This window comes from Uloborus diversus, chromosome 5 (assembly GCF_026930045.1).
Source record: "Uloborus diversus isolate 005 chromosome 5, Udiv.v.3.1, whole genome shotgun sequence".
NCBI lineage: Eukaryota > Metazoa > Arthropoda > Arachnida > Araneae > Uloboridae > Uloborus > Uloborus diversus.
The window spans coordinates 148134696-148157538 of record NC_072735.1 but is presented as its reverse complement, the minus strand read 5'-3'; the positions used below and the strand labels follow the sequence as shown (position 1 = coordinate 148157538).

At 36.0% G+C, this 22843-nt stretch overlaps 1 non-coding gene across 1 annotated transcript; it reads right to left on the bottom strand.

The window, feature by feature from the left end:
- Positions 1-8254: 8254 nt before the first annotated feature.
- Positions 8255-8340, bottom strand: Trnac-gca (transfer RNA cysteine (anticodon GCA)). Its single transcript is given in 2 exon segments — positions 8255-8290; positions 8304-8340. It is a non-coding gene; the product is annotated as a tRNA-Cys (tRNA).
- Between the last annotated feature and the right edge of the window lie 14503 nt (positions 8341-22843).

The window sequence follows — 22843 nt, the reverse complement described above, 5'->3', positions numbered from 1 at the left end:
AAGAAAAACAAAGAGGCTGTTTAATAACCAACTGATTTGTTTTTTTTTTTTTAAATTGAACATATAACTAAGATTTCAGTAATATTATAATAATGTATGGATTTAGGTACACTGAACATAGTTAAAAAACATTAAATTATATTGTTTAATTATTCGAAAAGTGAATAAATAAATAAGAATAAAACTATGAAACTGTCGACAAATTACGCAATTAAAGTGGAAAGATTGCACGTAGACATTTTTTAGTCATCAAATTAAACAAAAAAGGTAACAGATAAATTACAATATTAAATCATAATAGTTATATTTTTATACTTATTTAAAACTAGCTTTTGCCCGCGGCTTCGCTTACGTTGATGTAGTTTTTTTTTCAATTGATTCAAGTTAATGGTCATTACAGGCAGAGGTCTAATAGTTACCAAAACATTGTTTGTCTCTAGTTTCGCCGACATTTCAAATTGCCTGCCCCCTTAAATGTATCAAAAGGTATGATTAAAACTGAAAATTAGGGGTAAAGGGAATAAATGAAATGTTGGCAAAAGTGAGAAGAAAGCCAAAAATCACAAAAAATAAATCACGAAAACGTTCAGGAGTTGTAAAGAAGTCAGTTTGGGTAATTCCCAAAAAATCCAATTCGAGTGAGGTCAACTATTCTTAAATAAAGTGAAACAGTTCCCTTATAATCCCGATCTCCATCAAATAGATAATATCCAGCCTACACTGGCAATCTAAATTATTGTATAATGTGTAACTTCTTACCGTAGAAATCGTCCCAAAATAGGGTCAACAATGATGCTACCCGAAATGTTTCCAATAAACAGCAAAAATTTGGCAATTGTTTGAAATTGGGTGCAAAGACAAAGTAATGGAAGTTTTTGCGCTGTTTATGAATTTGCGAATTAGTTGGCGAATTATTTTACGTGTTAACAAATTTAAAGAAAGAAATATTAAAGAAATGGCGATATTTGGTTACATGGTGAAAACCGAGAAACAGTATTGTGTAGTCTTTAGCTTCAAAAACAGCGACAGTTGAAAAAAATGCCAAATGCCTTAGCTATTGAAATGATTCCACAAAAAAAGTTTGGCTAGATTCCAGCTGATCGATTAAATACCCAGTCAATACAAATAAATAAAAAAAAACATTAATTGCCTCAAAGTTGCATTAAAATAGAAAAAAATCAGCTAAATCTATGTATTATTTGCCAATCTTGTGCAAAAATCTTACTTCAAGATTTGACTTGAGAAAAGCCTTGAACAGTCACGAAAAGCAAAGATAGTCAACAATACAACAATAGTCGTTATCGACAGGGAGTTGAGATGATACACCAAATATTGCATTGAGTTAAGGAAAGCCTTCGAACGTGGAACTAAAAAGCTCATAACTCGTTTTTTATTCTACTTAGAAATTTCGAACAGGTGCCATCTTCAGCAGAAAAATCAGAGCTTTCGATGGACATATAATGTTAATATGCGCAAGTATTTTTTCATCCCCATATTAGATAATTTATACGAAAATTGTGTTTTATTGCCCCCCTAAGGGGGTTTTGCCCCCCATAATGGGACGAAAACTACCCTATGTGTTATTCTGATGCATAAGCTATATTATTGTGAAGTTTCATCAAAATCCATTCAGTAGTTTTTGCGTGAAAGAGTAACAAACATCCATACATCCATACATCCATACATCTATACATCCATACAGACAAACTTTCGCATATATAATAGTAGTAAGATTTATGAACTGAAAAGTTTGCATTTTTCATAAAAGCTATAAACAGTGACATAAATTTTGCGAAAAAAAGAAATAGCCATGAAAAGAGCGAGGTTCTTAAAACGCAGCCACAATAAACAAACTCAATATTTAGACCAAGTTAATAACTGAATACATATACTACTCGATCTGATGTTTGCACACGTAATATTGAACAATTTGATTGTTTAATCTTAATATATAAAAATCAATGTCCTGAGATAACACATATATATATATATATATATATATATATATATATATATATATATATATATATATATATATATATATATATATATATATATATATATATATATATATATATATATATATATATATATATATATATATATATATATATATATCAACGCACAGTCGAAACCGCTGAAGCTTCAGACTTGAAATTTGGCAGGCACGTCCGCATGATTACGAAAGTAACCACTAAGAAAGGATTTTTCGAAATCTCAATTAGTTCGGGAGAAATTAATTGAAACCCCTTAATTTCTGCGAAATTAAAAATCTGTCATTGAAATTCAAATCAATTATTTTCGAAGGCTTTCCTCCATTCAAATCATTATTCAGTGCTTCATCTCAACTTTTGGTCGATAGTGAACTATAAATTTGATATTGTTTTTTTTTCTCACGTGATTCTTCGAGGCTTTTCTCAAGTCAAATCATAATGTTTCTGTCTATTGCTTTCATTTTTTCAAAACTAGAAACGAAGTTTTTAAGAACATCATCACAGGCGGACTATCCTTTTGAATTTAGAAGAGTGCAATTTCCTGTTAAAGTTTGCTTTGCAATAACTCATTAATAAATCACAAGGACAGACATTAAAAGTAGCAGGGATCGATTTAAGAGAAGACTTTTTTTCACACGGCCAATGTTATGTAGCTTGCTCCAAAGTCAGTTCATCAAGCAGCTTAATAATTTTAGCACCAGAAAAAAAAAACTAAAAATGTTGTATACAAAGAAGCTCTTGCTTAAACATAGGTATATCAATAAAATGTGGATGGCCTGTGTTTGCAAAGATAATCAATACTTTAAAAGGATCGTCAATAACAGTTAAAGATCGGTTAAGGACAAGGGCATATATGTAAGGAGTCCAGGGGCCCCGGGATCCTCCCCAAATTAAAAAAAGTTATAGGTAATAAGTAATTATTATAGGGGATTTTCGAAACTAGGTGCACCAAGCACTGTTAACCCCTGCTAATTCCATTACCCGAACAATGCCGGGTACGGGAATGCTAGTCTCTTATGAAGCACTACAAACAAGTTCAAATTAAATTTTTCAATTTAACAATAATTTTCTGAAATTCAAAAATTTGCATAATGGAAAATCTTTCAAACTTTTCTGTAACATATTATTAGAAATATGATGAAAACGAAAATAACTTATTCATTGATTTTATATAAATACATAAAAATAGTTACTTACAACAGAAAAAAAAAATCGATCGCTATTAATGATGCCAAAAAGATAGCGCATTACGAAATATAGGAGAAACAAGTATAAGAAATACGCAAAATGATATTTCTTGATCAAAATAAATAATTGCTAAATATTCAAGAAATGCTTGAAACGACGAGTGTGGGTTAGGGGGGCCACCCTCTGATTTGGGAGTAACTCACAACATTAAACTTCGGCCCCAAATTCGGCCTCGTTTTTTTTAGTACAGAACCGCTACTACCAACGCCTAGAAGAGTTTCTGAAGCTACTCCAGCACTTCTGAAGAAAAAAATTCAAAAGTCCCTTTGATTTCCGAGTTATGCTACCATTGAAAACGTCTTTAATCAATTTCTTACATTAATGCTTTGACTTCTTCCTAAACAATAGATAAAGCTTGAAAAGAAACTCTAATTTTATGGATAGTGTTAGTTTTAAGCAACTCAGAAGAACAACTAGAGTTTAATTTCAGAAACTGGGATTTGGAGGAGGGGCTCGCAAGTTTTCTCGGAAATACAAAAAATAGTCGTAAAAAATAGAGTTTAAAATAATCATAAACATTGAGTAGAAATACTCTTTTAAAACTTGCACCCGAGTTTGTTTTGACGTGCAGTGGCGGATTTAAAATTTAGCAAATGTTGCAATTGCGCGTGAGGCCCCATAACCATACTGGAACCGTAAGAGTTACAACAATGCTTATGATAAATGTTTTACAACTTCTGTGATAGAGAAATAGAGCCCCAAAATGTATTTCGACGGGCCCCAAACTTGTAGCTCCGCCGAAGCGATACAGAAAATACTGCATTACTGTGATTCATAATACACATATAGAAAAATTAAAAATTACCTTCCGTTCAACAGGAATCTAACAAAATGAAACAAAACCGGTTTCGCCATCTCATATTTGTTTCCATAGTCTCCAATTCGGCAATATATCACCAAATGATCGTCAGTCTGAGACGCTATATGAGTTTTGCATTGAAATAAGTAATTAATAGCCACAAAAAGTGAGTAAATAGGATTTTTAGAACATCCGATCGAAATCAAAAAGGGAAGTGCACAACTGGAACGTACGCACATCCCACATGCGAAAATTTAGCCTTCTACAGCTTACCATTTTTGAGTTATGACTTATAAGAGATACATACGTACATTCATCCGCAAGAAACAACGCAACAATTAACTTGTTTGGTACCTGAATGCAGTATTAAAAACTCTTCCAGTTGTGACTAAAATAGAAATTCATACTGAAATTTAAGTAAACAATTTATATAAAAACAATAACTCCCTTTACTTTGTATTAAAAAGTAAAACAACAAAGGTCCTTTTTTTTTCAAAAACATCGGCCAATTCCATCGGCTTTTCGGTGTTTTTTAAGGCCGATGGGCCGATGTTTCCTGCAAGTTAGCATCGGCCGCCGATGCCGATGCCGATGGCTAAATTGTTGAACCATCGGCGCCGATGCATCGGCCAGGCCGATGCATCGGTCGAGTCCTACTGCCAACTGAGCTACCGCCGGCTTGTTAGGTGCTCCAGAGAGGAAGGTATATATTCTTTTTAAAATAATAAGATAAGTGCTTAAAAATTACAAAATCCTTTCTCCGTAGAGCCGGATTCGTACCTGCGATCTACCGATTGCTGTTTTTCCATCTACAACCCATCGCTCTGCCAACTGAGCTATCCAAGTGTCCTTACGCGTCGCAGAGGAGAACGTATATATTCTTTTTCAAATAATGAGCTATGTGTTTAAAAATTACAAAATACTTCCTCCGTCGAGCCGGATTCGAACCAGCGACCTATGGCTTTTTGTTTCGTCAACTACACTCCACCGCTCTGCCAACTAAGCTATCGACGGCGCGCAGAGCGAAGAAGAGAAGAAATCGTATGATTCAATTACAAATAATAAAATAATTATTTAAAATACAGAAAATATTTTCCCATTCGAAACAGCCTCCTGAGTGTTTTAGCAGCGACAATCAATCGATCTTTCTACTGAGGTACGGACGGTTTGCATAATGCAACTTGGACAAAAGACTATATTCGTCATTAAGAATAAAAATAGTTGTTTTAAATCTAGAGAATAATTTCTCCGTCGAGCCGGATTCGACCCAGCGAAATATTAATTTCTGCTTTACCAACTACAGTCCACCGCTCTGCCAACTGAGCTATCGACGGCTTGTTAGCGGCTGCAGAGAGGAAGGCATATATTCTTTATCAAATAATGAGAAAAGTGTTTAAAAATTACAAAATAGTTTCTCCGTCGAGCCGAATTCGAACCAGCGACCCATGGATTTCTGTTTCATCATCTACAGTCCACCGCTCTGCCAACTGAGCTATCGACGGCTCGTTTAGCAACGGAGAGAAGAAAGTGCATTATTCATTTACAAGTAATAAAATAATTATTTAAGTTACAAAAAATATTTTCCCATTCTAAAAATCGTCCTCAGTGTTTTAGCGCCTACCCTCTATTGAACTTTATACTGAGGTACCGACGGCTTGCATAAAGCAACTTGTAAGAAAGACTATATTCGTTATCAAGAATACAAATAATTGTTTTAAATATAGGGAATAATTTCTCTGTCGCGCCGGATTCGAACCAGCGACATATGGATTTCTGTTTCTTCAACTACAGTACACCGCTCTGCCAACTGAGCTATCAAAAGGCTCGCTTAGCAATGGAGAGAAGAAATTGTATCATTCATTTACAAGTAATAAAATAATTATTTAAGATACAAAAAATATTTTTCCGTTCGAAAAATCCTCCTGAGTGTTTTAGCGCCTACACTTTATCGATCTTTCTACTTAGGCTCGGCGACTTACGTAATGCAACTTGGACGAAAGACTACATTCGTTATTAAGAACAAAAACAATTGTTTTAAATATAGAAAATCATTTCTCCGTCGAGCCTGATTCGAATTAGTGACACTTGGATTTCTGTTTTTCCAGCTACAGTCCACCTCTCTGCCAACTGAGCTATCGACGGCTAGTGTATAACTGCAGAGAGGAAGACATATATTCTTTTTGAAATAATGATATAAGTGTTTAAAAATCGCAACGCATTTCCTCCGTCGAGCCAGCCTCGACCCACCGACTTATGGATTTCTGATTGACCAGCTAAAGTTCGCCGCTCTGCCAAATAAGCTATCAACAACCGGACAAATGTCGCAGAGGAGAACGCATGTATTCTTTTTCAAATAATGAGATAACTGTTTAAAAATCACAAAATATTATCACTGTCTAGCCGGATTCAAACCAGCGACCTATGGATTGCTATTTTACCACCTATAGTCCACCGCTCTGCCAACTGAGCTATCAACGGCTCGTTGAGCAAAGAAAATAAGAAAGTATAATCATCCATTTGCAAGTAATAAAATTCTGTATTTAAAATACAGAAAATATTTCCCATTCCCAAAATGCCTCGTAAGTGTTATTCTATCGATCTCTCTATTGAGTGATCGACGGCTTGCATAATGCAGCTAGGGCGAAAGACTAAATTCGTTATTAAGAATAAAAATAATATTTTTAAATATAGAAAATAATTTCTCCGTCGAGCAGGATTAAAACCAGCGACCTATGGATTTCTGTTTTACCAACTACAGTCCACCGCTCTGCCAGCTGAGCTTTCGATGGCTTGCTAGGCGCTGTAGAGAGGAAGGCTTATATTCTTTTTCAAATAATGAGCTAAGTGTTTCAAAATTACAAAATATTTCCTCCGTCGAGCGGGAATCGAACCAGCGACCTATGGATTTCTGTTTCATCACCGACAGTCCACCGCTCTGCCAACTGAACTATAGACGTCTCACATTCGCAGGAGAGAAGAAAAAGTATCATTCATTTTCAAGTGATTAAATAATTATTCAAAACACAGAAAATTTTTTCCCATTCGAAAAAGCCTCTAAGTGTTTTAGCAGCTACACTCTACCGATCTTTCAACTGAGTTATCGACGGCTTGCATAATGCCGCATAGACGAAAGACTATATTCGTTATTATGAAATAAAATATTTGTTTTAAATATAGAAAACGATCACTCCGTCGAGCCAGATTGTAACCTGCGTCCTCTTTTACTAGCTACAGTCCACCTCTCTTAAAACTGAACTTTCGACGGTTCGCATAACATTTGATAGAAAAAATACTGTATTCATTTACAAATAATAAAATATGCAAAATGAATCTCCGTCGAGAAAAATTTGAACTAGCGACGTATGAATTTATGTTTTTCCAGCTACAGTCCACCGCTCTGCCAACTGACCTCTTTCGACGGTTCATCATATGCTACAGAGGAGAACGCATATATTCTTTTCCAAATAATGATATAACTGAGTGAAATATACAAAACAGTTTCTCCGTCGCGCCGTTTTTGAACCAGCGGCCAAAGGATTTCGGTTTTGCTATCTACAGTTCACCGCTCTGCCAACTGAGCTATCGACGTCTCGTCAGACAATGCCAGGGAAGAAGGCATACATTCTTTTTCAAATAATAATATAAAGATACAGAAAATATTTTTCCATCGGAAAAAATCTCCTATGAGTTTTAGAACCTACACTCTACCGATCTGTCGACTAAGGTATAGACGGCTTGCATAACGCCGCATAGACGAAAGACTATATTCGTTATTAAGAAATAAAATAATTGTTTTAAATATGGAAAATTATTTCTCCGTCGAACCGGAATCGAAGTAGCGACCAATGGATTTCTGTTGTGCCAGGTAAAGCACACCGCTCTGCCAACTAAACTATCGACTGCTCACATTACATTTCAGAGAATTAAGACTGTATTCTTTTACAAATAATAGAAACAGAAAATTATTGCTCCGTAGACCCGGATCCGGCCCAGCGACGTATGAATTTATCCTTCCTCAGCTACAGTTCACCGCTGTTATAATATTTAAAATAGAGAAAATATATTCCCATTCGAAAAAGCTTCCTAAGTGTTTTAGCAGCTGCAATCGATCTTTCAACTGAGATATCGAAGGCTTGCATAACGGCATATAGACGACAGACTATATTCGTTATTAAGAAATAAAATAATTGTTTTAAATATAGAAAATTATTTTTCCGTCGAGCCGGACTTGAACCAGCGACCTATGGATTAAATTTCATCATCTGCAATCCACAGCTCTGCCAATTGAGCTATTGACGGCCCCCTGACGCCGCTGAGGAGAACGCACATAGGGTAACATCCCCAGTAATTGGCACGGCACCAGTTGTTACGTGAAAACGCTTTCTAAACTGGTGATACCATCACCCTAATAAATAATACAGGCGTTGTAATGATTGATCAGTTTAAAATCATCAGTAATATTAAGCTACTCGCAACGAGACATTTATTTCCACCATTAAAACTTTACATTTCAAGCGAACTCGACCATATTTTTAGAATTACTCTCACAACCAACGTTGCCAAACGTAAAACACTAAAAATAGAAAAATAAAGAAAATAAATGAAATAGACATTTCATGCGTGACGTAACATTCTCCCACCTTGAGTTAGGAGCAACTCAACATATAAAACCATTAAATTGTTATTAACTTTAAAGTTCTTAATGTATGTCTATAAGTCCAATTTTTGAAGTTTTCGAACAACTCTACCACTTCTTGTAGCGTAAGTCTTCGATTCACAGTCCTTGACTTCCCTCTCAGGAACTAAGGTTGAACTTTTGATTCCTGCTGATCGTGATGGTTTATCTGCAGCAGCAATCTCGTCAACAGGCAAGTCATCTATTGACGGTATTTCCAACGGAAATATTCGTTGAATGGGTCTAAGAAATGTTGAACGTTCGGTTTTCACCCTTACAAGTCGAGATTTGTTGTCTTTGCCAGGGATAATTTCGGTAATTTTTCCTAAAGGCCAATCAACACGTTTAGCATTATCGCTTCCGATCAGTACTATTTCCCCGATTCGAAGGGAACGTAGATTTTTGATTTTAGGTTTCTGTACAAGCTGTCCGAGATATTCTGATCTGAATCTTTTCTTTAGATCATTTAAAATTCTTTGTCTGTACTTCACTCTTCTACTCAGTGATTTCTGGTCTAAAACTTCTATATCTGGTAAACTAGTCTCTTTAATGTCATGCAAAAACATTGCTGGGGATAGAGGTCTTAAACTATCACCTTCAGAAACATAAGTCATTGGTCGCGCGTTAACGATCCTTTCACAGTCGGTTAATATTGTTGACATTTCTTCATATGTCAAATATGCTTTTCCTAAGACTCTCTTTAAAAGATCTTTAACAATTCTAATGAGCCTCTCCCACCAACCGCCCCACCATGGGGCAGCAGGGGGATTAAACTTCCATACAATAGTCTGCACGGCTCCAGACTTTAGGACTTGGTTCCAATCAATAAGCTTTAGTGCATTAGCCGCACCGACGAAATTTGGGCCGTTGTCGCAATATACCACAGACACTCTACCACGTCGAGACATAAATCTCTTAAAGGCCATCAGAAAACTCTCAGTAGATGCAAAATTCACCAATTCTAAATGCACCGCTCTATAGACTGCGCATGTAAATATTATTATCCAGATTTTCTGCTTTTCTTTTATAAAAACTGGACCTGCCATGTCTATTCCCGTGATCTGAAAAACGGCTGCATCTTTTGTTCTATCGGCTGGAAGAGGTGTCGGGTCTGACTGAAGACACTTTGCCTTGTGTCTTAAACAAGTAACGCATTTCGATAAAATTTTCCTAATAGTTTTCCTACCATTTAGGACCCAATATTTCTCTCTCAATATATTCAAAAGAACCTGTGTACCAGCATGACAGTTGCTTTTGTGTTCATACAAAATAAGTCTTTTTGTGACTTCGTGTTCTGATGGAAGTAGTACTGGCATAAGAAAATCGTCTGTGTCATCTCGGTACAAAATCCTTGTTCTAACACGTATGACACCTTTACTATCTTTAAATGTTTCGAGATTGCGTATCTTTCTATCTTCTTCACAAAATGATTCTTCTTGTACTACTTTTACAATTCTCGTTTCAGCTTCGATAAATTCGTGAGAATTCAACTCTCCACACAATCTTAAATTTTGTTTAACTGAACAATTATGTTTGAAGCGAAGAATCCATGCCACTAAACGAACTATCTGTTTATAGTCTGAAAAGTAGCGATGCATCCAATCTGATTTGTTCATTATTTTTTCGGTAGTTAACAAAACTGGACATTTTTTCTTCTCTTTAATAACTTGCTCTTCGTCAATAAGCGGAAAATTTACAAGGGAACATGGCCAATTTTCAATCGGATCTTTCATCCAATGTGGCCCCTCCCACCATCTGCCTTTTAAAAAGGAACTCGCATTGCAACCTCTTGAAGGTAAATCGGCAGGATTGTCTTCGCTTGGTACATATCCCCAACATGTCGTGGAAGTTAATTTTCTAATTTCATCAATTCTATTTTTGACAAAGATGGACCAATTTTCCTCTTTGCTTATCCACGTGAGTACCGTTGTCGAATCACTCCAGTAATTCACTTTAATACTTGTGCAACCCAATGAATCAATGATGTGTTTTGTTAATCGCGCTCCAATCAGAGCCGCTAAAAGTTCTAATCTAGGAATGGTCGCACCTTTCGTCGGAGCTAAGCGAGATTTTGAAGCTAAGATATAAACGTCTACATTATCTTCTATTTGCACTCTTAAGAAGACAACAGTTGCATATGCATCTTTACTTGCATCACAAAACGTATGCAGAGAACATGAATGAGTGTCAGTTAAAGGAAATTTTATCCACCTAGGAAAACTAATTGAATTGAGATCTTTTAGGCAATCAAACCAGGTTAGAAATTTCTTTCTCAAATCCTCTGCTATTTACTCATCCCAGTTTAAACCTTGTTGCCATGCTTCTCGCAACAAGAGCTTTGGGCAAAGTGTCACGGGTGTAACAAACCCCATCGGATCAAATATTTTATGTGCTGTCGACAGTAAAGCTCGTTTCGAAATTTTCTCTAAGTTAACTTCATCAAACCATGTCATGTTAACTCTAAGAACATCAGACGAGCTATCCCATTTCATACCTAGAACATTAGAGTCATCTGCTGTTTCATCTTCTTTGCCATATGACGAATTTTCCCAGCACCGAAGTTCAAAGCCACCTCGAAGCATCAACTCATTGGCTCCATCAACAAACAGTTTCACTTCTTCTTCACTATCTATACTGGTGACGAGATTATCCACATAAAATCCTTTTGTAAGAATAGAAGCCACAACAGGGCAGGATTCAGCATAGCTTTGTATGTGAAAGTTCAGAACGGCTTCAAGAAGAAAAGGACTGCTTTTCACTCCAAACACTAATCTTTTGTGGCGAAACATTCTATACTCTTTACAATCTTTATTTTTCCACCACAAGAAACGCAAGTAGTTTCTGTCATCTTTGCACACACCGATTTGGAGGAAGGCTTTCTTTATATCAGCTACTATTCCAATTTTCTTCATGCGAAATCTCATTAATATATCTGGGATGTTTTCGATTAAGTTTGGACCACAATGTAAACATTGATTTAATGAGGGCTGGTTGGCCATCCGAGCAGATGCGTCAAAAACTGGCCGAATAGGAGTTGTGGCACTTTCTTTAAACACCGGTCTATGAGGTAAATAGTTTCCGAACGAACTAATTTCTGTTTCCGGAACATCTTCTATCATGCCGTCTTCCAACCATTGATGGAAAATATCTTCATATGCATCATAATGATTGCTGAATAGAAGTTTTTCAGTTACTTTATTTAATCGCCTTTTTGCCAGATCTATGTTGTCAGGTAAAGGTGCACAACTTTCTAACCAAGGGAGACTAATTTCATAACGATTGTCAGTAAATTTAACAGTTTCAAGAAAGTGATTTTTAGCAATAGCTTCTTGCTCAGATTTTGAGAGTCTTTCAATTGGATCTTTAATGCCAATCAAATCCAATTTCCAGAAGTCTGAAATATCAGCTTCTTTAATAAAAAGTGATGTAACCAACATCGCTGTGTTGGTATTTCGTTCTATTTCGGGTGACTTCCCAAGTAATGTCCATCCTAAAAAAGTTTCTATGGCTACTAGGCCACACGGTAAAACTTCATGTTTTCCAGTTACGAGTTTCCCATATACATCGGCGCCAATTAGTACATGAATTGCTTTAGGATTCTCATCAACATCGGTAAGAGAAACATGTAACTTCTTTAGCTCATTCAGCCAAGGTCCATTTTTGACTGGACTTAAATTACTACATATCATGTCTTGATCTAAAGCTTCAAAATTACAAGTAAATGTATCATCCAATTTTCTTAGCCTTATTCTGTAACAATTTTGCTGTCGTTGTTCAGTTTCGATACCGCCAAATAAAGAGTGAATTACAACTTCATCACGAATTTTTTCATAATTTAATTTCGCCGCCAAATCCTTCAAAATATACGAATGCTGCGATGCAGTATCTAAAATAGCATTCACTTCTATCTCTTTATGGCCGGAAGTGGAGACCAACTTCACTTTTAACGTAGGCAAAATAACTCTTGGACTTTTACTCATGGTTGTCATGGTAACATCTTTTGATTTTTCTTCAACTGCCGTTTCTTTCATTTCTTGTTGTTGCCTGTATGTGTCAGATTTAAACTCATCGCACATTATCGTCAAATGTCGTTTATTACAATTAGTACACTTAAAATAGCTTCTACACAATTTTGCTTGGTGACCAGGTTTTAAACATAGATAGCAACAACCCTTATCCTTCAATATTTTCCGTTTTTCAACTAAATTCATTTTTTGAGCTGAGAAGCAATTCGAACTCAAATGTCTACCATCGCAAAATGCGCATCTTTTAAAATCACTTGTATGAGTGCTGGCAGTCAACGCAGATGCAGTATGAATTTTGTCCTTATAAGTGTTTAAATTAATCCGCTTCTTTTCTATATTTTCCTTAGAACTTTTATTTCTAAGTAAACCAAAACCAGATACTGCCAGGTTAATACTTTCTTCGTTTTCAACCTCGGATTTCAAGAACTTCATTAGACTATCAAGACGTGTTTTCGAATCATCTTTTGACTCCAAAGTTACGTTACGATGCCATGCTTTCAAAAAATCTTCATTAAAACATGACTCTACCAAAGGAAATAACATAGATGCACACTTATCTGTAGTGACACCTAATGTTTCAAGTGCACGCAAATACGACTCTAATTTATCATATAAAGATGAATAAGAAATGTTCTGACGTGTTTGGTGTACTGAGATTATCAATTGCAACAATTCTCTTACGTATATTTCAACTAAGAGATCTTCCCTCCCAAATCTTGATTTTAAACTGTCAATGGCTTTACAATAATTATCTTTAATGGGTGGGTAACTTTCCACTACTTCTCGGGCTCTGGAACCCTTGACAGTGGCTTGAATGAGATACTGAAATTTATCATCTTCCGAAATATCACAATCGTCATGAATTTTCTGAAATTGGTTCCAAAAGGGAAGCCACTCTTTAATATCATCGCCAAATTTTCTGAATTCTAGCTTAGGTAATTTGAATTTCCGCTTATTCTTATTTTCAGAAAATGTATCACTGCTTTCATTTACTAATAAAGGCACATTAATAATTGACATACCTTTCGTGTGAATATCAACAAAATTTGAATCGTATTCTTCTACAGCTTGCATTTCTTCTTCTACACTGCTCAAAACAATTAGGGGAGCAAGCAAAAACGTGAAGAAAACCGGGCGAGACGGCCATGTATTGGCATACAATGGATAGTACACGCGTATCAATGCGCAATACAGAAAAAAAGACGTAAAATAATTGGAATTAAGTTTTAATGCTTTGAAAGTATGGAAAAAACGCTAAAAGATGATTTAGGGCAACAATTTGGTTACATGTAAATGATGAAAAAAGACACTGTTTAGACATGATGCATAAGTTTTAATAAGGCGTGTGGGCTCCTCGAACACCTAAGACTGCTGCACACCTGTTTGCCATGGATGCGATGAGGTTATCTATCTGACTTTGGGGAATACTGTTCCACTCCCCAAGAAGTGCAATTTTTAAGTCTCGAACAGTAACAGGCGGCCTTGATCGCGCAGCAATGCGTCGTCCGAGCATGTCCCAAACATGCTCGACTAGATTCAGGTCAGGAGAGTACGCTGGTCATTCCATACGCTGTATTGTTTCAGCTTCAAGCATGTTCTCTACCAGACGAGCTCTATGCGGTCGGGTAATATCATTCTGGAAAACAACGGAATCTCCAATGGCTCCAGAGTAAGGGATGACATGAGGTCGCAGTATCTCGTATGCATACCTTCGGCCAGTCAAAGTGCCATTCCGAATGATATGCAGGTCCGTACGTCCGCCTATGCTGATTCCACCCCATACCATCCAACCAACTCATCTGTATTGTGACTTTTCACGAATGAATGCGAGGTTATTTCGAGTGCCCCTGTCCCTCCATACCAGAAAGCTTCGGATGTCACACTCTAGGCTGATTTGGGACTCATCTGTAAACAACACTTGGCTCCAATCATGTTGCTCCCAATCTCGATGTTCAGCATCCCATCATCTTCGGGCAGCACGGTGGCGTGGGGTCAACGGAATGAGGACCATTGGCCTACGTGCATAGAGCTCTCCCTCATGAAGCCGATTACGTACTGTTTGGCTGGACATCCTTCGTCCTGTTGCCAAGAGTAACTGTCTTTGCAGCTGCGTAGCATTCTCTGTTCTGTTTCGACGGGCTATTAACAGTATATACTGGTTATCAGTTGCTTCAGTGGCATGTGGCCGACCTTGCCCTGGTCGACGTCTAACATTTCCTGTCTCTTGGAATTGATTCCAAAGCCTTGCAACAACACTTCTGGAGACTCAAACAGCGTCCGCGACACTACGTTATGTTTGCGCGGATTCCAGTCTGCCTATAAGATGTCATGTCATGGATTCCGGTAAATCACTCTGTTAAGACATTCTCAAGTAACCTTGTCTCAAGAAAAAATACTGTGCAATCGAATTTCACAGTTACGGCAATAAAACGGACGTTTCTGCAACATCTCGATTTCTGCTCTTATCTCCTTTTTCTGGTTTTTGACGTCATGAACACTGATTGGCATATAAAGTTTTCTTTTTCCGTTTCCTGGTAGGCTTAAAATTATGGATGTTTATATGTACATACATTTTATGTTATTTATTAGTATGCATCTTTGCGTAATTTTGTTAAAACCATGTGCTCCCCTAATTGTTTTGAGCAGTGTAAATCTGCGTCTTCAACGTTTAGAAGCAGCGTTAAAATCTTTTCGTTAATGTCTTTTAACTCAGCACATTTGTTTTCTAATAATGTCAAAGCCACTTGAACTTCATGTTTATCTGCCTCGGCAGATTCCAGCTGAATTTTTATTCTTGAAACAATTCTCGTGAAAGAAGACCGAATAGCTTTGCGAAGCTTCTTTAAATTATTCAGCTCCATTCCAATATGCTGAATTCAAAATATCAATCCAGAACAACAGTCCTGTCGCGGACGCCAGATGTTACGTGAAAACGCTTTCTAAACTGGTGATACCATCACCCTAATAAATAATACAGGCGTTGTAATGATTGATCAGTTTAAAATCATCAGTAATATTAAGCTACTCGCAACGAGACATTTATTTCCACCATTAAAACTTTACATTTCAAGCGAACTCGACCATATTTTTAGAATTACTCTCACAACCAACGTTGCCAAACGTAAAACACTAAAAATAGAAAAATAAAGAAAATAAATGAAATAGACATTTCATGCGTGACGTAACACCAGTAATTGGCACTTCCAACAAAAATGTCCTAAAAAAAGACTCGTATCCAATTTTTTTTTTTAAAAGAGGCTATATACCAACTGAATGTACATTAATTTTAAAGATTATAACTTTAATTCATGTTACTAAATGACAGCAGTTCGTAGGAAAGAGAAACAATTGTGGCTTGTGTCAAATCAGCCATTTTTGTTGCAAAAGCTTCTTCTCTGGCTTTAGGGAAGCATGCACATAAATCCATTAAAATCTGACTTAAAATATATTTTAAATTTTTGTTGTCAAAAGTTTTGTTTAGTTGAAAGGTGTTACTTTAATTGCGTAGAAGTATATTTTCGTCCCTATTTGGAATTTTAAAATAATGATGGGTGTCATTTACTGGTGCTTCAATTTTGCTAGTCCCCAGTAATTGGCATGTGTGCCAGGTACTGGGGAAATAGCGTCATTTCCGCGATAAAGCTGAGTGAGGTGTCATTATCTTCAGTTTTTTGGGTAGATTACGAATATGATAAAGCGGAAATTGAAATCGGTAGCTTTCGGACAGTAATTGTCAAAAAAAAAAAAAAAAAAAAGCATCAAAATCATCAATTTTTGAATTTGCGGCTTTTTGTCAATTGGAGTGACTTTCACCAGAAAAAATCCAAATGAAAGTTAGTCAGTAATTAATTTTATACTAGGGGCTCCGTCCTCTGCTCGATTCGCTCGCTAACCACCATTCGCCACCCACGGTATCTCAATGCCGCCTGCAGCGGGTGGTTTTTCAAGAGAAAGAAAACCGACTTGTTGCATTTGATAAATAAAAAAGAGGAAAACTTATGCAAAGAAGTATGCTATATGAGTTTTTAACTATACCTGGGGCAAACCTAACTTGGTAGCATTCGTAAAATCAAAATTGTAAACCGAAGGATGAAACAGCATTAATTTCAATATCTTTTCCATGGAACATTCCAAATTTATGTTTTTATTTCTCTAAAATACTTTTCCAACATGAAGAAGAGTGATTTAGCATTAATTTATATAAAACTAGTGGTACCCGCACGGCTTTCCCCGTAACAGAAAAATTAAAAGGTCTTTTGGTTCGCCTGTGTGGTGAATTTTCTCTCCAATTGGCTTGTACTCATGTTACGGTTCCACGTTATGATAATTTCGTATCTCGCCAATTGGCTTGTGCCCATGTTACGGTTCCACGTTATGATAATTTCGTAATTTACTCGTCCATCTTATGATAATTTTGTTCTTAAAATTGGAATAGGAAAAGAACTACATCGAATTTTCGAAAAATCGCTTCGAGGTGCACACCCCCATGCTACAAACTAATTTTGTGCCAAATTTCATGAAAATCGGTCGAACGGTCTAGGTGCTATGCGCGTCACAGTGATACTGACAGACAGACAGAAATCCGGACAGAGAGAGATCCGGACAGAGGGAGATCCAGACAGAGAAACTTCCAGGTTTATTATTAGTAAAGATAAAGAAGGAGAAAGATAAACACATTCTTCCTCATATTATCAAATTTATATGAAAAATGGGCTTAAAATTGGAATAGAAAAAGAACAAAATCGAATTTTCGAAAAATCGCTTCGAGGTGCACACCCTCATGCTACAAACTAACTTTGTGCCAAATTTCATGAAAATCGGCCGAACGGTCTATGCGCGTCACAGTGATCCTGACAGACAGAGATCCGGACAGAGAGAGATCCTGACAGACAGAGATCCCGACAGAGAGACTTTCTGCTTTATTATTAGTAAAGATTACCTACTTTACATTATCATTACTCATGTTTCTTATGATGATAAATTTTGTATGTAATTTAAAAGTAAAAAATAAAGTGATTTTCCAGTTCTATTAACATGTGCCAATTACTGGATCACAAGGTGTCATACACTGGGGTATCAGGTGCCAATTACTGGGGATTTTGGTAACTTTTTATATACATATTTTTTGTTCATCATAGTCCTATTTTTATATCTGCACCATATTTTGCTTTTTTTCCTCTGAAGACGTCTCCCCCTGTACTATTATATTTATACAGTCGTAACACATCGTGGTCAAGCGGTACGTGAAGTTGAATTTCAGAGACGGTATCTGTAACTCGTACTGCGTCCTCATCCGGGTAACATTCCTTCTAAACAACTTTCTGCAATGAAACTTTTAGGGGTGATTGCTTTTGTTATCATTTTAATTTCATCCCACTGCCTTCTAGGAAAGTCAGTCTGCAAATATTGCGAGAGCTTCTTGAGGTGTCTGTTTCATAACAACAGTTAGATTAGTATTCGGAACTCCAGCGCTCGAATACGCTACCTTGCGGTGATTTATAAAACTGCGAATGCAACTAAAACTTTGCCACGTTGCGTTCCATGTGTGTCTGTTGACGTAAACACAGGCAATTTGTTCTGAGTATTTATTAACGCAATCGATGTGTCTTAGTTTGCTTTCAGCTACAGAAATTAATTCGTCCCTTAGTAGTATTCTCGAGCTCCTCAAAATAATGTTAGTTTTCATTATTTCCTTAATAATAGGTGAAAGCGAAAATTCTGGATTAACAAACTTGGATAATGTTACACAAGGTAAAAAATTTTATTGTTTTGTATGAATTTGTAAGAATATGGGAGTTTTTTTAATCTTAAATTAATTAAACTTACCATATTTTACAGCAGCATTTAGTTGGAATGGACAGTATGCAAAATATTTTCTTGAATTTATTATCGTAGAACAAAATGAATAACCGAGAAAGAATTTACTTTATTCCTTTTATTCTCAGCTGAAAGGTTTCGCCAAATTTGTTTAGGGTTATAATTTTGCCATTGTGCGAGCAAAGTAGCCTTGGCGAGATTTCGCGTTTTTAGTTAAACCATTTTCAAATTTTATCATGAGTGGAATAAAATGGTAGTAAGATTACAGAATTCGATAAGTAAAAAGAAATAATTGTCAATCAACTAAAAAGAAAACTACCACCATATATCCGTGAGAATTTTGTTGATGATTTGCATAATATGACACAATTAAATCGTAACTCAGAAATTAGAAAAATCGAAACAGAAAATTTTTAAATTAACCGATTCGGGAATTCAAGAGAAATAACTCAGCTACAAATGGAAAACAAGCGCTAGCCAAAGCAAAGCAAAGAAGTATCATCTTCTTTTGGTTATAATTTGTAATGTCATATTAAATTTTCTAGCATTAATTGTTATTCTTGTCAGGCCACAATTATTATTTAGTTTTATCAAGAATTGATAAATATCGAATTCAACATCGTGAAAATGGCTGCTTAGAACTACGAACTACGTACTTTGCATTAATGTTTGACGTTTAGTAATGCTTCTTGAATTCTCATTTCTTTCTACGTGGGTCAGAATATCAACAAGACTTTGAAAATTAATTTAAAAAGAATAAAGCGAAATAATCATACGTACGAACAAAAATCACAACACTTTTAGCATTTTCTTCGTTACCATGTGCGTTTGTTTTAGTTTTCAATTCCGCCATTAGACAGTGACTTCAGTGCCCCCTATAGTTCGTTGGAGTTGCGAATAGAGGAACTAATAGTTTTTTCGAAGTTTGGTTGATCCGGTTGGTAAAGAATTTAGTAATTTTTGATTTTGGATGTATCATTGCTTTTATAGTGCAGTGGCTTATACTAACTACATTTGTCATCTCTTCAACAGGTACCTGATTTTGTAGTTCTTTAGTTTTACAATTTAGTTCTTGAAAGGACTTTGATGGTTTCTGCTTATTGCGCAGATTTTGTCTACCAATAATGAAATAGTTTAGTCATTGTTCTTTATTTCTCAAGAAACGATCATTAATATAGCATTCAGAAGCCTCTTTACAATTGAACTCGGTTTAAAAATACTTCAAAACACGACTCGATATGATCTGCTTATTTCCCTAATTCCTCAAGTTTTCCTTCCAACAATATAACTTTTTATCTAGTATCATGGCTTTAAATTGTTTCATGATATCATGTAATCCTATTCTGGTAAAAGATTTAACAGTTTCAGAAGAATTTATAAAGAAATAAACACAAATTCCGAACTTGAAATAGTTAAGCATTTTTTACTCACCAAATTTAAACTTCTAAAAAACAAAATGGCGGAAATAGGCGGAAGATGTTTTTACAGAATATCATAGTAGACAGTCTATATTTTATGCCCATTGCACAAGTGCAGCCCAGAAAGTAAACAAAAACTTTAATTTCTAAAAATTTTAGTGAAAAATAAACACCCAATTTTGACTTAATTTCATAGAGTAAGAAAATGACAAATGTTAAAATAATTCAACGAAGCAGGATTTTAGATAGAGCTATATACCGCCTTTTTCCATATTAAAAAATGTATTTTACTAAATTCCATCGCATTCAAATACAGTAACAATAAAACGGAGACTTAGCACGAAAAGCATCTAAAGCAAAAGCGAGAGGTTCAAACAATGTCCAAGTTCCGACTAGCGTACATCAATGAAAATGCAACAGGTGAGATTTTTACTGCTGTCCTTTGATAGAACAGTTATCTGACTTGAAGTAAAGCAGGTTTAAAACAACTTTCGTCAAACTTTTGGATTTTGGTTTTTGTCCGGTTTTACTGGCCAAATACTCCTATGTGCGACGGCTCGAATAAAGATTCAGAGAAGAAATATGGTATTGTCTTACGAATAATGGAATGGTTCATTGATAGGTTTGGGGGACCATCAAAATGCAGTTATGGAAGCCCCTTTGCCTATCTGAGAACTATAAATCATTTATCATGTGAATTTATGAATCTGTCTCGGGGCTTCTCTTCATTGCGATGTAATATGTTCGCTACTCGCAGACTGAATAAAAATATTCCTTTAAGAAAGTTTTTTTTAAATTAACAAGTCATTATCTTTTAGCTAACTTCAAAATCTTTGAATTTTTTTTTATAGTTTTAATGCACTGCATAACTCTACAAGTAACTTGAGCACCTAGGAAGAGGGGCCTCAGGCCTAGTTGGCATGTGCGGTAATCAGTTCCTGGCAGTTTACTAGCTTGGTAAAATGGTTCTAATTATTTTCTTAGGTATTTTCGGGTAGGATTTCGAAAGATAGTTGCATTTCAAGAGGTAGATTTTTAGCACGGCTAATGCATTTATGTTGCTCAATGAACTGTAGGCAGGAAGAGTTTGACCGAATTCATACATTTCAGCCAATTTAGTACCTAAAATCTGGTGTGAATTTAAACCAGGTGCACAGGGTCTGTTTAATAAATATCGGGGCTGGTTCCAAAAAGCAAAATGTATTGCCGGTATAAGTTGAAATCTTTATATTTATCTTTACCAAAAATAAAGCTGAAAGTCTGTGTCCCTGGATGTCTGGATCTCTGTATGTCTTTTACGCGCATTGCGCCTAGACCATTCGGCCGATTTTCATGAAATTTGGCACAGAATTAGTTCGTAGGATAGAGGTGAGCACCTTGAAGCGATTTTTTGAAAATTCGATTTCTTTCTTTTTCTATTTTAAGAATATTTTACCGAGCAAATTATCATACTGTGGACGAGTAAATTACCAAATTGTCATAACGTGGAACCGTAACATGGGCGTGCAAATGAACGCATCAAATTGGCGAACAATTCATCCTTCATTATTTGTAAATATATATGTGAATATATTGGCAAACCAAATGACCTTTTCATTTTTCTACTCCGGGCAAAGCCGTGTAGGTACTACTATTACTTAATAATCTTCAAAATAAATTCCTCCTGCATCGATATAGTTATCTCGGCGCGTCTGCCAAAAAGCCTTCTGGTAGTCCTTGTCAAAAGCCTTCTGTAAGTCGGTTTCCGAAAAACTGTTGAGAACCCCCTCTTGAACCACCTCGATGTTGTCGAACCAATGTCCTTTGAACTCCCTTTTTAGTCATGGAAACAAGAAAAAGTCTGGTAAAGCCAGATTTGTGCTGAAAGGGCCAGGTGTGGGCCAACATTTCTTGCGAAATTTGCACCCGTGACAAATTTTGTTCTTCGTTCAAGACTTTCTCATCGGCACTAACTTCGCGCACACATTCCTCATTGCAAGATCCTTTGTTACAGTGGTGTGGACGGTTCCGACTGAAAGGCCGGTCTACTCATTTATAAGGGCGATGACGCCTGTCAAAGTCCAAAACTGTTTTCAGGTTGGCCACCTGAGCATCAGTTTGAGCAGTCGTCTGGTACCCTACTCGGTGATCGTGCAATGCAAGTTACTAGTACTCATTTAGTTTCTGAAATGTTGCTATAAAATTCTTAAATAATTTAAGCACATTTGAGCAAAAGATTCGGATATGCCAGGAGAGTTTTTCCGGTAACTAAAAACTTTTCTTAGGAAAGAAAATCAACGAATTTTATTTTTTACATAAATAGAAATAAGCTGAGATAGATATTTCTAACAATTAAAAATTAAGAACAACTTTTGAGTTCATGCAACTCTTTTCTTACTCTTCCTATTTATTTTTAAAAATCTTTTGCAAATTACGTGATGCTTATGAATAGTGAATACATAACTCAATCGGATTCAGATCTTTGCCAAATGAGTAGAACTTAATTTATCGAGCAGTTTAAAGCTTCACTTACAGTCGGATCTCGATAACTCGAAGCTCATAACTCGAATATTTTAAAATTTTCATCGGGTTCCAAAATCTCGAAACTGTTGTAGAAACTTCCCATAACTCGAACATTTCAGCCGGTTCCTTGGGACTTCGAATGGTTGAGAGTCGACTGTAGTTTCTAGTCAAATGAGCAATGAAGAAAGTGACACCTTTTGAAGTTGTATTTTTGTTGAGCTTTGAGAAATCCGAAGTTGTTTTGCACTCATTGCAATTAAAGTTTTACGTATATATTTCGGATGATGGGGGGGGGGGGGTTTGGAAGCGGGGGGTACTAAAGCTTTTGGAAGGGGGATTTTAACTTTTGCTCAACTAAATTCCGA